Raw genomic sequence first — 14,563 nt, 5'->3', positions numbered from 1 at the left:
CACGGGGCAGAGCGCCCGCAAACCATAGAGCCGCGGCGGGACGGGGCTGCCGGCAAGCGGGACAGGACCGGGACAGGACGGGGCCGCCCCGGGAGACGCCGCGGCTCCGGCGGCCGCTCCGGTCCGGGAGGCCGCGGGACGAAGCGCCGCAGGCGGCACGGAGCTCGGGGAAGGGGATGGAGCGCGGCGCACCCCTCACGGGGACGCGCGGGTGCCGCCAGCCCGCGGACAGCGCCGGCCATGACGGGCTCGGGCACGGAGCGGCGCTGCGGAGTGCTGCCCCCTGGCGGGCAGGCGGGCACATGGACAGCGAGAGGCGCGGCGCTGCCCCGTCCCTGTCCCTGTCCCCGTTCCCGTTCCTGTCCCTCTCCCTGCCACTGCCTTGCCCCATCCCTGTCCCTATCCTCGTCCCCGTCCCTGTCCCCGTCTCTGTCCCTGGCACTGCCCCTGTCCCTGCCACTGCCCCGGTCTCTGCCACCGCCTTGCCCCGTCCCTGTCCCCGTCCCTGTCCCTGTCCCTGTCCCCGTCCCTGCCCCTTTCCCTGCTCCCATCCCTGTCCCTGCCTACCCCTTCCCCATCACTGTCCTCCCTTCTCCCGTCCCCGTCCTTCCCCGCTGCAGCCGGTGCGGTGCCGGTGATACACACATCACCTTTTGGGTTACTAAGCGCTGATTTTCATCCAAACCGGCACACTGGCGTGCGCGCCGGGCAGGCGGCGGGTCCCCGCTGGAGGGCTGCCTTGGCCCGGCCGTAGTGACAGCCGCCCCTCGGGCCCCTTCCACCACCCCTGCTGCCCCTCCGGCCCTTCCATCACCCCCGCCGCCCCTCCGGCCCTTCCATCACCCCCGCCGCCCCTCCGGCCCTTCCATCACCCCCGCCGCCCCTCCGGCCCTTCCATCACCCCCGCCGCCCCTCGGCCCCTTCCAAGACCCCCGGCCCCGCAGCCCGCCCGACCCTGCCCTTCCGCCGCCGCTCTGGAGGGCGTTCCCAGCCCCGGAGCAGCGCGGGGAGGACCCGCCGGGACCCTCGGGGCAGTGGCTCCGGTCCCTGGAGCTCCGGGTTCCTCTGCAGCACGAAGCACTCGCAGGGACTGAGCTGGTGGAACAGAAAAAGCTCCAGACGCGGCGCTGGGAGCGGCAGGTGGCACTGGGGAGAATAGATGACACGTGGGGACACAGGAGCACTGGGAGTGGTTACCTGGGGATTAGGGTGAACCTGTCAGACGCAGACAATTCCAGAGTGGTTTGGGTTGGAAGAAACCCTAAAGCTCATCCTGTTCCAACTCCCTGCCATGGGCAGAGACTCATTCCACTATCTCAGGTTCCTCCATGCCCGATCTAAACTGGCCTGGAACAGGGGACATCCTAGGGACATTCTAGGGACATCCTGGTCTGTGCTTGACCGTGCTGGTGCCTCCCTGGGCAGGATGAGGTCTCAGCGGCGCCTCCCCGGTACCTGTGCAAGCAAACCGCCCCAGCGAAGCACTGCAGATACTCCCCAGTGCTGTGCTGGAATTTCCACGCCTGGTTTTCCAAGATCCAGGTGTTCTGATTCGTTCCAGGTTCCCTGCCGTGGGTATGGGGGCAGAGTAGTCGCTCGCTGTCGCTGTCCTGGCAGCGAGGGGACGCGCTGGTGCCACCGCGGATTCCTGATTTCCGAGTGTTTTTCAGGAAAGGGGTGGGGGCGGCGCCTGGAACAGGCAGAGGAGCTGTCGGGGATCTGCTGCTTCCCAAAACCTCGGTGCAGCTCCCGCCGGAGATAAACAAGTTAGTCACTGGGTGAGCTCACGGCAAAGGCATCCCGGCCTCCATGAGAATTTGTCACAGGCCCTTCCCGGGGTGCGATCGTGTCCCGGTACCGGCTCCCGGGAGGAGGCAGCGGATGCGATGAGCAGCTTCGTGCTCGGGCAGTGCCTGTCGCCTGTCCCTCGGTCCTCCCTGGCAGGAAACCCGGGCCCTGCTCCCTCCGTGCCCGGGCACAGCCCCTCGGATGAGCGGGGACTCACTGGGGATCCAGGCGTGTTCCCGATGGAAGTGATGGATGCGGGCAAACAGGATCCAACCGTGCCTGAGCTGAAGGGCTGGGCTGGGAGCTCTGGGGGCTCTGGGGAGGGGGATCCCCCTTCCGTGGTGTCCCACTGGCTGCCTTGGGATGGGCAGTGCAGCAGCACTGGCGTGGCCCCTGGGTTGAGCTCATGGGGTTGTTTCTCCTCGAGTGTGGAGCATGGGGGTCTCTGAAGCTCACTGGGATTTGTGGTCGCTCCTGTGCCCCACAGGGTCCCGTGGGACAGGGATAGGCAGTGCCGGGGTCCTCTTGGAGGAGGCCCATGTGCCCCCCAGGAGCCCAGCACTCTGCGATGCACCTGCTACTTGGCCTCAGCACGTAGGAACGCATGTGCTGGGAAAGAAAGTGCCTGGGAACTTTCTGGGGATTTCCCAGGGAGAGCTGGGATCTGGGAATTTTCTGCCCTCCCCCTTGTCCCCTCCTTCCTCACTCAAACACTGCTCCCGAGGTCACAAACGGCTTTAAAAAAAGCAACGGCCCACACAATGCTCTTCCCTTCTCCAGAGGGTGCTGGTGACGAGATCCCGCATCCGGCAGGGGATACGGAATTAGCCCCGTGCCTGGGAAAGGCCCTGCCAGGCCCTGCCAGCTGCTCCCACACCAAGGGGCTCCCGTGGCCACGCGCAGAGGAAAAAGACTCCGGATCCTACAGGTGCATCCTCCCCTGGGCCTGCTCCGTGGAGTTGTGCAAGAAATCCGTCCCCCTTCCCCACCCCAGGATTTCTTGGAAGTGGCCTTGGTGGTGCTGATGTCAAGCAGAGCTTTGGATGACGTGCAGGGCACATGGAGGTTTCTCTCTGCGTGTGGGGGATATTTCTGGACAAGGTTAGGACAGGGAGTTCATGTTTTCCAGGAAATCTTGTGGCAATTTCCACAAAAGCAGCAGGAACCAAGGGTGGCTGAGCCAAGGAGATGTTCCTGGAAATAGTTTGTAGGGCAAAAGCTCTGAAAAATATCATTGTGGGTGTTGGAACAGTTAAATGAATGATCCACCTCACCCCTGCCTGACATGAATGATCCAGCAAAACCCAACCCAACCAATCCAGTGGAAGCCAACATGGATGCCCCAACCCAACATGAATGACCCAACCCAACACAAACCAACATGAATGACCCTACCCAGTGTGAATGACCCAACCCAACATGAATGCCCCAACCCAACCCAAATGACCCAACCCAACCCAAATGACCCAACCCAACACGAATGCCCCAACCCAACACGAATGACCCAATCCAGCATGAATTACCCAACCCAGCATGAATTACCCAACCCAACATGAATGCCCCAACCCAACATGGATGACCCAACCCAATATGGATGACCCAACCCAACACAAATGCCCCAACCCAACACCAATGACCCAACCCAACATGGATGACCCAACCCAACATGAATTACCCAACCCAACATGAATGCCCCAACCCAACATGAATGCCCCAACCCAACACAAATGGCCCAAACCAACATGAATGACCCAACATAACATGAATGTTCAACGTAATCCAACATGAAAAACCCACCTCAATCTAGCCTGACAGGAATAACCCAACCTAACTGGCCCAACACAACCCAAAATGAATGACCTACCCAGCACAATCCCATGCAAAAGATCAATGTCGCCCAGCATGAGTGACCCACCTTGACCTACCCAACCCAACATGGTGGTGCATGGACTGGAGCTCCAGATGGCTGGTCCTGATCTACCTTTGCTATTAGAAAGAAACAGAAGCCAGTGGGGCACTGTTGAGGTGGCAGTTGGTACTTGTTGCTCTTCCACTTTCAGGAGTCCTACTGCAGATGGGGACTTTCTGATTTGGTCATCTCTTCAGAGGAGCAAGAGGTTTTATTGTTTAATATTAATTTTTTTTTTTGTGCAGGTGAATGCTTTGCCTGTTAAATAAACAGTTTTTTTCCACTTTTCTCCAAGGAAATATTTTCCCAAACCAGCTGGGGGAGGGGCTGCTTGAATCTGCTTTCTAGGGGAACCCCTTTGGATGTTTTCTCCCAAATTTGCCCTAAACCAGGACAGCCATCAAGAAGAGCAAAGTCAAGGGACCTGCCTGAGAGATCCAGTTCCTGGGGGTAAATTGGCAAGACGGACGGCGTCAGATTCCCACTGAGGTCATCAACAAGATCCCAGCAATGTCTCCACCAACCAGCAAGAAGGAAACACAAACTTTCCTAGGCACCATAGGTTTTAGGAGAATGGACATTTCTGAGTACAGCCAAATTGTGAGCCCTTGTCACCTGCAAGAAGAACGATTTTCAATGGGGCCCAGAACAGCAACAAGCCTTTGGCCAGATCAAGCAGGAGGTCGCTCATGCAGTTGCCCTTGGCCCAGCCAGGATGGGACCAGAAGTGAAGAATGTGCTCTACTCTGCAGCCAGGAACCATGGTTTGTCCTGGAGCCTTTGGCAGAAGGTGCCTGGAAAGACTCGAGGCCGACCACTGGGATTCTGGAGCTGCAGTTACAGAGGGTCTGAAGCCAACTACACTCCCACAGAGAAAGAGAGATTTCCTAATCTTGGCTGCCTATGAAGGAGTTCAAGCTGCTTCAGAGGTGATCGACATGGAAGCACAACTCCTCTTGGCACCCCGACTACCGGTGCTGGGGTGGATGTTCAAAGGAAGGGTTCCCACCATCCACCATGCCACTGATGCCACATGAAACAAATGCATTGCCCTCATCATGTAGCACACCCCTACTGGAAACCTGAATCGCCCTGGGATTTTGGAGATAATTACAAACTGGCTGGAAGGTGAAAACTTTGGTCTCACTGATGAAGAGGAGCAGGAACAAGTGACGAAGGCTGGAGAAGCTCCACCATACAACCATCTACCAGCAGGGGAAACACACTACGCTCTTTTCACTGACGGTTCCTGTCACATCGTAGGGATGAACTGGAAGTGGAAAGCAGTATGTAGTGCTGAAAGCAGTGGAAAGCTGTATGGAGCCCCACACAACAGGTTGCACAAGCTAACGAAGGACAAGGTGGATCAAGGAAGAGAGAGTGGCCAAAACTCTACCTTTATACTAATTTGTGAGTGGTAGCCAATGCTCTGTGGGGCTAGCTGGAAAGGTGGAAAAAGGCCAACCAGCAGTGTAGGGGAAAACCAATTTGGGCTGCTGATGAGTGGAAAGACATGGCTACCAGGGTAGGGAGGCTACCTGCGAAAGTCCGTCATGTAGATACCCATGTCCCCAAGAGTCAGGCTAATGAAGAACACCAAAACAATGAGCAGGTAGACCAGGCTGCAAAGATAGGGGTGTCCAAGATAGACCTAGATTGGGAACATAAAGGAGAGTTATTCCTAGCTTGATGGGCCCATGATGCCTTTAGGCCATCAGGGCAGGGATGCCACCTGTAGGTGGGCACGAGACCGAGGGGTGGATCTAACCATGGACAGTATTTCTCAGGTTATCCATGACTGTGAGACGTGTGCTGCCATCAAGCAGGCCAAGGGAGTGAAGCCCCTCTGGTACGGTGAGCAGTGGTCCAAGTACAAGTATGGGGAGGCCTGACAGATTGACTACATCACACTGCCCCAGACACGCCAAGGCAAGTGCCACGTGCTGACCATGGTGGAAGCCTCCACTGGATGGTTGGAGGGATGGCACCCCTGAGAGAATTGAGTCCAACAACAGGACTCATTTCAAGAAGAGCCTTATCAACACCTGGACTAGACAACATGGCATTGAGTGGGTATACCACATTCCTTATCATGCACCAGTGGCTGGGAAGGTTGAATGGTGCAATGGCCTGCTTAAAACCACCTTGAAGGCACTGGGTGGGGGGACTTTCAAGAACTGGGAGGTTAATTTAGCAAAGGCCACATGGTGAGTGAACATCTGAGGTTCCACAAATTGAGCAGGTCCTGCCTGGTCTAACCCTTGTGAACAACAGATAGAGTAAGGCTCAGTGGTACAGATCAGTGATATGCTGGGAAAAACTGTTTGGGTTATTTCTGCCTCCAGCGAAGACAATCCCATCCCCATGGATGGTTGTCTTCACTCAGGGACAAAGTTGCACCTGGTGGGTGATGCAAAAAGATGGAGAGGCCCCATGTATACTGCAAAGAGACTTCGTTTTAGGGTGAACTACTCATGACACTGGACGTGTATCCATGTATGTCTTAGGTTGCAAGATGTTATTGGGGGGGGGTGTACATTCTATTTGCCATCTGTTAGAGCTGAGGGAGTTATCTTCCGTCCATGGGGCAGTTTTTCCTTTCTCTCTCCCACACCAACCCTCCCTGCAGGGGATCTCTGCTGTCCATGGCCACTGAGTGTCCCTGCAGGGCTGATCCAATCCCAGCATCCCATGGGGAGATGCTCCGCCCAGGGGAGGAGCCAAGCATTCCTGCCTGGATCCAATCTGAGCCTGGCACAGCACAGCAGCCTCTGCCCCCTGCACTGCCAGAGGAGCAGCTTTCTGCTGCCCTGCATGGCCAGAGGGAGCCCAGGCCCATCTGCAGCAGCCCTGGAGCTGCAGAGGAAAACTCCCCCCTTGTGCAGGATCCCTGCTGCAGCAGAGCCACAGCTGGCACTGCAGGAGGGCTGAGCCCCCATGGCATGGGGCTGGGACACCGCCCTGGCACACAGGGGGCAGGGACTGCTCTGACTCTGGCAGTGCTTTTTTGTATTACTGATTTTTATTTTTATTTTTCCTAATAAAGAACTGTTATTCCTATTCCCATATCTGTGCCTGAGAGCCCCTTAATTTCAAAATTCTAATAATTTGGAGGGAGGGGGTTTACATTTTCCATTTTTTTCAGGGGGGCTCCTACCTTCCTTAAGCAGATACCTGTCTTTTCAAACCAAGACACCCAGTCTACTCCAGAACTGAGGTTAAGTTGAACTTCTAAACTTTTATTAAATTTATGCAGTTATTTTGCCATGTGGATCCCAGAGTCCCCAATGTGCAGGAAAGTTCAAACTCAGAGTTTATTCTTTCTGTTTTTACTTTTTTCTTTTCTTTTCTTTTTCTTTTTCTTTTTTTAAGGATATAAAGAAAACTTCATTAACAGAATTAAAAGAAAAATAATTAGAAATCAGAATAAACCTTCAGAACACTTCTCATCCCTCCAACTTTCCTTTGTTCTTCCCACTGACAATGTAAAGAGATAAATTTGGTATATTCAGTCAGGTTACCACCTTTAAAATCATCTTTCTTCAGTCCACTTAGGGTGAGGAGTCTCTCCTGCCATACCATGGAGACTTTTCCACAAGAAACAGTTCTCTCATGGTTTTAATTTTCACAAATAGCACCTGCCCAGAAATCTGCAATCGTGAAGTCCTCCCATGGTTTTGGTAGTTTTCCCACAACTGCCACCAAGGGTCATTTCAGCTTATTGGGGTTCAATTTTAAGGATGAGCTGTTGGAGTATAGAAAAAAAAAAGTTCTCTTATCTCTGGGAACAGAGGTTTTCTTTTTCCATTTCTGGGGCAAGGTTTTTCATCTCTCTCATTTCTCTCTGTTCAAGCTTCTCATTGGATCACAGCTACTTCAACATCTGCTTGCTTCAACACAGGTGCCTCTGCTCACAGTGATGGTTAGAATGCTACATCTCCCCAGTGCATTCCATGAGTTGCAAGGAAAAAAAGATGTATCAATTATATCTTCACTGTTGCCTTACAAGAGAATTTCAGCCCAAGACTAAGGCATCTCCTCATTCTCCTCCCATCTGGGATTTGACTCCTTCTTTACTGACCTGGTGTCTCCATGTTGTTTTCTTTATGTGTCTTCACCCTTTCTTTTCCTCTTTCTTCAGAGAGGATTGATGACTGTGAGTTTCATCTGTGCACTGAAAGAGTTGATATCTCACCAGTGCTGTGGATGGCTGTGTGATCTCTGCAGGGATGATACTGGAGCTGCTTGCACTGTTGATTTCAGCTCTTGCTGTCCTGAGGGGCAGCCTGAGCCAGGCTCCCAATGGCAGCAGGAGCAGTCAGGATTTCAGCGGCCTGGCCACAACTCATGCTGCAGGTCGACAGCTTCCCCTCTCCCTGTCCGGTGGCTGCGGGTGTGAAATAAATAGGGCAGGAGATCTTTCTCCTTTTTAATGCCTTTATTAAAAATCAGCTTGGGTGGGGAGAACCGATGGGTGGTGCACACGCTGCCGCTGCTCCCAGGAGTGGCACAGAGGAGGAGGAAGAGTGCAGCTGTGTCCACTGGTCTGCAGGCAGGGCTGGGGCTTCCATCCTTACGAGAGCACCTGGAGATTCCCAGTTTTTTGGTTTGATGTTCAAAGTCCTCTTTCTAGCTGACACCTTTTTAGGTTAGGGTGAGAGGTAAAAAGGGTCTTAGGGTACACTGGATTCTGTTGCTCGCGTCTAGACATCACTTCGGTCTCTTTATTCTGTGGTGGCTCGTTGTTTTAGAGGCTTTTCCTGCTAGATTTGGTGAGGGGTTTCCCTCATTTTCTCTCATTTGCCAGCCTTGATGTCACCTCCTCCTCCCAGTCCCGGGTGCCACCTTCGAGGAAGCAGCAGGGGGATACTTGACAAAGGGGAATTTCCAACCATCAAGAACAGGTAATTAAAGGAAAACTATTAACAACAGGGGATTACAACATGAAATTATTAACAACCAATAGTTAGAACTCCAACTTGGCAGCAATTGGTTTAACTTGTGAACTCTGCAACCTTTTAAAAAAATGGACAACTTTTCTACTCATAACAGGTGGAACTCAGTGGTGGCAGAATCTCAGGCAAGCTGTGCTGGGGTCTGGCCTGGCTGCATGGTGGAACGAGCCCAGCCTGGCCAGCGCTGCAGTAGAGCAGGGCCCAGCCCAGCCCAGCCAGTGCTGCAGTAGAGTGGGGCCCAGCCTGGCCCATCCTGGCCTGGCCAGTGCTGCAGCAGAACAGGGCCCAGCCCGGCCCGGCCCAGCCCGGCCCAGCCCAGCCCGGCCCAGCTCGGCCCAGCCCGGCCTGGCCCAGCCCAGCCCAGCTCGGCCCAGCCCAGCCCAGCCCAGCCTGGCCCCTCCAGCGATGCAGCAGAGCAGGGCCCAGCCTGGCCCAGCCCAGCCCAGCCCAGCCCAGCTCGGCCCAGCCTGGCCTGGCCCCATCAGGCTGCACAGCAGAGCAGGGCCCAGCCCGGCCTGGCCCATCAGGCTGCACAGCAGAGTGTGCCCCAGCTTGGCCCAGCATCCAGTTACCTGTTCAAAGGCCAGAAACATGAGAGTTTTTCCCAAGGTTTGTTCATTTTCAAATGTGATTTCACAGAGGCTTGTCCAGCTTTCTTAAGTGGTTTAACAAGGTGTCAATATTCAAAACCAGCCAGCTGAGTGGTTCTGCTGGGCCCGGAGGAAGCTGTTAGCAGTCCTCACAGAGAATCACTTCCATACCTGATGCATTTTCTCTTCAACTAGAAACCAAGCTATGTTAAACCACAACACCCACCCCAACATGGGGGTACATGGACTGGAGCTGCAGGTGGCTGGTCCTGACCTACATTTGCTGTGGGAATGAAACAGAAAGAGGAAAACAACCTCTCCTACCCAGAGTTCCCCTCCAAACTGGCTCTGAGTTCCTGGTGAGCCATGGCTGTGTGCTGGGGACCTGGGAGTCCACAGAGAACTTCTGATGATCCAAGGGCTATCTGAACCAGGAGACTCATGCTGGTCCCTTGGGCTCAGTGGTGGGTTGCACTTGGGGCATCCCTGGCTTTGCTACTCCCGCATTGCTTCTCCCCAGGGCCAAGCTCCCGCTCCCAGGAATGCATCATGTCACCATGGAAACACAAATGCTTATTTATTTGACATTTATTTGACTTGTTTCGGTCTTTTTAAATTTAATTGAATTCCCCATCCCTCTCTTTTTTTTTTTTTTTTTTTTTTTTTTTTTTTTTTTTTGTTTGGGCTTTTTTTTTTTCTTTTTGGTTATTCGAAGGAAGGAAGGAAGCCCAAACTCGGATGTTTGTTTGTTCTGTCCTGGCTGATGTTCCCCTTGGTTGCTCCAGTGGCTGATAAACTGGCAGGGAAGTGGAGCGTGGAGCACGGCAGAGCCTGGGAAAGGCCAGGACCCCACTTCCCCTGGCCTTACGTCACGGTTTCTCTCCTATTATCTTGGCCTGGGGGACGCCTCTGCCAGCTGCCTCTGCTCCCTCTGCTCTTGCCTTTGTCACCAGCTCAGGGCACTGTGCTTGGTGAGACACCCACAAGGAGAACGTCTCCTTGCCACTCAGATTCCCTCTGCCTGCCCTGGTGCCACCTCCAAACTCCTGGCCCAGGGTGCAGCAGGGACCCACGGTTCATCCTGCCTGTGGGGCCATGGAGAGGGAGAACTCTCATGGATCAGAGCTCAGGGTGGGCTGTGCTCCTCTCATCGAACTTCCCCTTCTCCATCTAGGCAGGTTCCACCTGTGATGGCCCTGCCCAGTGATGTCTGAGGCTGCCACAGACCTCAGGCAGGGGAGGAGGGGGTGCTCACTGCTCTGAGCAAGGTCAGGAACTTATCCATGAGCCATTACCTTGGGAAGTCTCTCCTTTCTCCAAGCTGGAAGATGTCCCAGAAGAGAGAAATATTTATGGGGTGTGGGGTATGTGCCGTGGGTGGGGCAGCTGGGAGCTTTGTGTTCCCCGCTCCCTGTTGGGGGACAGGGATGTGGTTCAAGGCAAGGGTTGATGGGATCAGCTCGAGAATCTTCTGAGGCTCCTCTGGGAAGAGCATCTTCCCTGGGGTATTGAGAGACCCCCTGATTCCCCAGCATCCCTGGGCTGGAAGGAACGTTTGAGTGGGTTCAGGAGATGAGTCCCTGGGAGATTTCTGGGGTAAATGAGGATGCAGGAGGTACCAGAGGGGAGGTGTGGTAGGAAATGCTGGAGCAGGAAGGCAATAGGGCTGTCTTGTCCATTGGAATGGAGCCTTTCACTCCCCATGGTCTTTGCAGCAGTGAGGGGCCCTGGGGACCCACTTCAGGTGTCCCCTGTTTAGGGGAGGACAGGAAGGGATGGGTGTCCCCCCCCTCCTCAGGTGATGGTCCTTGTGCAGGAGACTCCAACTGCTCCCAGCCAAGACAAATGGAAATGGTTCCCAAACCTCCTCCCACATCCCAGCAATGCTTCTATCTTCTGCCACAGACCAATTTGTTCCAGGGATTTCAGCAAATTCCCTCACCTCTTTCAGCATCTCAGTTCTTTGGGAAAGGGAGTTGCTTCAGTGATCTGGAGCACAGGCGTGGCCATCTGGGTCTGGTGAGGGCAGTGCAGGTGGCTGAGGAGGGAGGTGTCTCCATGCCCATCCTTCTGCATGAGGTCACTGTCCCTTTCCATGGTCCCAGTACCCACCTGGGAGGCTCCCAGCTCTGGCTCCATTCCCCCAACCCCATGTGCTTGACAGCCCTGTGGAGGAGGGTGGTGGGCACTGGTGGGCACTGGTGGGCACTGGTGGGCTCTGGTGGGTGCTGGTGGGTTTTCTGGGGATGAGCAGGGATGCTCGGGGGGTCCCAGAGCTCTGTGCTGGGCCAGGTGCTCCCCAGCCCCTGCCCTGGCTCTCTGCCCGCCGGCCCGGGACCTGTTCCAGAGGATAAAATATGTCCTCGGTGCTGCTAATTGGAGCTCTTTCCCTACACTTCCTCCTCTCCCTGCCGGCTCCGCAGGGTCAATCAGTGATCCGCATTAGGCAGGCTCTCTGTGGATTCATTGGCTCCGGCAGCAGCCGGGGCTCTCCGGGGCGGGAGGAGGGGGCTGCACCCTCGGGGGAGTCCTCCAGGGTGGGAGACAACTGCTTCAGGGTCTGCTCCATCCAAACCTCCCGCCCCATGGTTCTGCTGCCTCTCCTCATGTCCCTGGGGTCCCCCTGCACCTTCTCCATCTCCCCCCTGCCTCAGCCCCTCTCTCTGCCCGTCCCCTCCCCTCGGGCTGCCCACCGGCAGACAGCCGCTATCGATTTCCCTGGGTCAGCAAAACCCAGCCGTGGGGGAGCTGGGCGGTGGTGACACAAGGATGGCGGTGCTGGCACTCCAAGGGCCCTCAGGGAGTTGTCAGGAGGGCTGTCCCCATCCCCAGGTCCTCACCAGCACTGCCTCCTGTTTATGTGAGACACGGGTGGCTCTTCCCTCCCTGTGCCCCGGGCAGCCCTGGCTGATGAGATCCAGGGCTGGGAAATGCAGGTCCTGCATAGGATTGCTCTGGAAGCTGGGGAGCAGGAAAGCTTCAGCTTTGCTTTGAGCATGAAGAGTCCTTTCCTTCCCTCAAACTGACCCCGGTGGGTCAAGACGTGGTGTCCCCAAGGCGCCTGTGATTTTCTCAAGCCTTTTCCTAGCTGAAATCCCTCTGTCCCCCCAACTTGTCTGGGATACCAGCAGTGGGAGAGGAGCTACATCCAACATTGAGACTGGATCCCCGCGCTCTTTCCAGCCTCCTAGAATGATTCTTGGTGAAGGTGCTCTGGGTCAGGGTGTCTTGGGAAGCAGTGGCAGCTGGTGGGACACTGATGTCTCTAATAGAGCTCTGATGCCTCTCTTGGAAGATGCTTTTCCTGGGAGGGATGAGCTGGATGTGTGAGACCCTGGAGCATGGGATCACCATGGCTTGACTCTCCCCTCTCCTCCAGAGCCAGCTGGAGGCAACAGGGAATCCTCTGTCCCTCTGGAGAGAGGAGCAGATCCCTCCTCTGCCTGGCTGGAGACCCTCACCCTCCAAGGCACTGGCAGCCCCTCAGGGAGCTCCTTCCATGCTTCAGGCATCTTCATGCCATGGGTGGAAATTCCTGGGGGATTTGGGGGCTTCCAGGCACCCAGGTGAGGGTGGGAGATGTTGGGGAACAGAGAGGGATGAGGTGTCAGGGTGTCCTGGCCATGGGGGAGCCTCTCTGTGTCAGCAGAGGAAATGGTGAGCAGGGGACAGGAGGTCAGAAAAGTTTTTGCCTTGCCCAAAAGCCTGAGGCAGGAGGGTCCGAGATAACCACGGTTATTTAATTTATTTTTTCTAAATAAAAAAAAGGAAGGAAGTTAATAAATAATGTAAAGTGCAGAATGCATTAATGAAAGGGAGAGCGAGGCAGAGAGAGGGAGAGAGAGGAAGGGACAGGGCAGAGTGAGAGCTCAGGGAGTGGTGGGGAGATATTCCTGCCGGTATCGATTGGATATGATTACATTAGAGCTATCAAATATTCATACTACATTCCACAAGAGGTCATTGTGTGTGTTTTTCCAATTTAGCTCTGCCTCGGCGCAGGCAGCAGGCTCCGGGTGGGAAGAGGCTGCAAGCACAGCGCGGCTCCAGCCCCCGGGCCTGGGGCTGCCACAGGGATGTCACCCCTGGAGGGACAGGGGCAGGGCTGGCTGGGGAGGCTGTGCTGAGCTGGCTGCTGGCCCTCAGGGTCCTTCACAAAGCCCCTGAGGACCGAGGATTGTGTGTGGAGACAGAAACGGGGACAGGCGTGTCCCAGCTCTGGCACCTCGCTCCTCCTTGGCAGCCACTTCTGCTCCCTCGCAAGCCAGATCAGGGTCCGTGGTCACTCTTTACTGGCTGCTCCAGGCTGTTCCTTGTTCTTAATGGAGCATTTTAGCTGGGATGTCGCTTTGCCAGCCAGGAAGGTCAGCCCAGGCCACGGAGCCAGGCGGGAGGCGGATGAGCTGTGTGTGGATGTGGGCAGGGATGTGTGGCAGGGCTCCCGCTGCGGTGCCCATCTGCCAGGGCACTCTGGCCCCTCTCTCCCTGCCTCCATCCCTCCCTCCAGGCTGTGCCTGTGCCGCCGGGATCCTCCCCGAGGGGACAAGGGCCCTCAGCATCAGTGCTCCCAAGCCACAGTTCAAGGACACGGCTCTGCGGTGTCTCGGTGCCAAGCTGGTCTGTCACCCTGAGGAGGCAGCTGGGGGCCTGCTGCCCGATTTTACCTGCACACAAGGCACTTCCCTTGCCCGTGCCTCAGTTTCCCTGTTTGCCCACGTTCCCACAGCATCACCAAGGCACCACTGCCATCCCTGCAGCCCCCGGCCCCGCCGAGCCCCCCCGGCCTCCGCCCGCCGCAGCCCCGGGCGCTGGGAGCCAGCGCTGCCTTCTCTCCTTACATTAATAAAAATTTTACAGCACGGTGGCAGGAAATGCATTTTCAGTTCATCTGCTGCAGCTATTAGATTACCAGGAAATGGCTGGCTGGCCGGCGGCCAGGGGTCCGGAGGGCCGCGGCGCAGGGGAAGGCGAGCGGAGCGCGGGATGAGCCCATGGCACCGGCCCCATCCTCCTGGCCGCGCCCGTGCTGTGCCAGGCTGTGCCCACCCGCCCCGCCGGGTCCTGCATGCCAGGCTCCCCGGGCACTCTCTGAGCTGGCGGGCATGGATCTGGTCCCTGCTGCTTGGGGAAATGGGATGAGCAGGGGAGGTGTCACCTGATGAATCTGCTCCAGCCTGAGACCAACAGAGCCCAACTGGCCACAGCCTTTGCTGAGGCTGTGCTGCAGGGAGAAGTGGAGGATTTGGGACTGGGATCAGGGAGAGGTGGGGGATTTGAGGCTGGGACCAAGGAGGGATGGGAGATTTGGGGCTGAGACCAGG

Source organism: Melospiza georgiana, chromosome 12 (genome assembly GCF_028018845.1).
Source record: "Melospiza georgiana isolate bMelGeo1 chromosome 12, bMelGeo1.pri, whole genome shotgun sequence".
In the NCBI taxonomy this organism is placed as follows: Eukaryota; Metazoa; Chordata; class Aves; order Passeriformes; family Passerellidae; genus Melospiza; species Melospiza georgiana.
This window is presented reverse-complemented; position numbering follows the sequence as displayed.